This window comes from Penaeus monodon, chromosome 32 (genome assembly GCF_015228065.2).
Source record: "Penaeus monodon isolate SGIC_2016 chromosome 32, NSTDA_Pmon_1, whole genome shotgun sequence".
Taxonomy (NCBI): domain Eukaryota; kingdom Metazoa; phylum Arthropoda; class Malacostraca; order Decapoda; family Penaeidae; genus Penaeus; species Penaeus monodon.
This window is the reverse complement of record NC_051417.1, coordinates 23,875,891-23,877,004: the sequence shown is the minus strand read 5'-3', so window position 1 is coordinate 23,877,004 and position 1,114 is coordinate 23,875,891. Positions and strand designations below refer to the sequence as shown.

Genomic DNA, 1,114 nt, shown 5'->3' with positions numbered 1-1,114 from the left:
GTAATTATAACTGAGACACATCTGTAAAAAGTACAACTTTGAATGGTTTTAATATATTTCATTTAGGAACAGATATTTAACTTAGAAATTAGTTACAGACAGTAGGTAACTATATATTTTTAAATTAGTTAAATTGATTAATGGTAAAGAAGTAGAACCACCTAAATACATTGTAAAAGTCACAAGCATTGTTTTTTTCCATATAACATATAAATGAAGAGAATCAAATTGTGTTTCCATTAAGTGCCAAATCCGTATTTTTTCCTGTGTATATTTCTCTATTCTTTTTACATTCCTGGAGAAATAAAATGCAAACAAACTAATTGTATGTTTTTATTAATCTAATAGAAATAGTTATGAAACACATTTAGAACAGCTGAATACTGATTTTGACTGACCACATAGACAGTTTAAATTTAGGTTTGCACATCTGATACAATATACTTATCTCCTTCAGTGAAATATGTTAAATTGTCATTGGATTCCTTACCATTTTATAATAGCTACAATACGTTCATATTATTTATTGAACATTGCTATGTGTTTTTGATTGTCCTAATTGTCATTTTTTTCCTTTTTTACCTTGCGCTATTATGCTGCCCTTTAACCACGCCAGACACACAGTACTTAACTCTATATTGTCCAACATGAGGATTTCAACAAACAAGTTTCTATTAGCTTTCAATAGGGTAGAGTAATTTGCAACCCTGTGTCTGTGTCTAAGAAGTTCATCTCATCTCCCTCACACTTGAGAAAATCTGCTGGAAACTGGTTTATGGAGTTTGAGGGCAGCCATGTTCAGTCAACTGTTGGTCAAACATGTATGAAGCTTGAAGTTTCTTTCCTACTTTTTTCTGTGGTGTATGATTATGATATGTATGCCACCAACATGACAATAGCACAAAAGTGATTCACATGACTTAGGACCAACATAACAAAATAGTCACCTAACTGCATAAGAATTCAGTGATTGTTCAGGACCTTTGCCATGTCCTTATATGCTTATAAAACAAAACATCATTTTAAAGGGCCAAGAAAGTATATATGGAAAATAATGAGTTAAACAGACTTAAACTAAAACAGCAACAGCTATATATTGGAACTTGCATATTGT

The 1,114-nt window shown here is 31.1% G+C and overlaps 1 protein-coding gene across 14 annotated transcripts in view; it reads left to right on the top strand.

Annotated features, from left to right (window-relative positions):
• Positions 1-1,114, top strand: part of LOC119593731 (myoneurin-like) — a 102,537-nt gene that overhangs the window by 68,854 nt on the left and 32,569 nt on the right. The gene's annotated exons all lie outside the window — the stretch shown is intronic.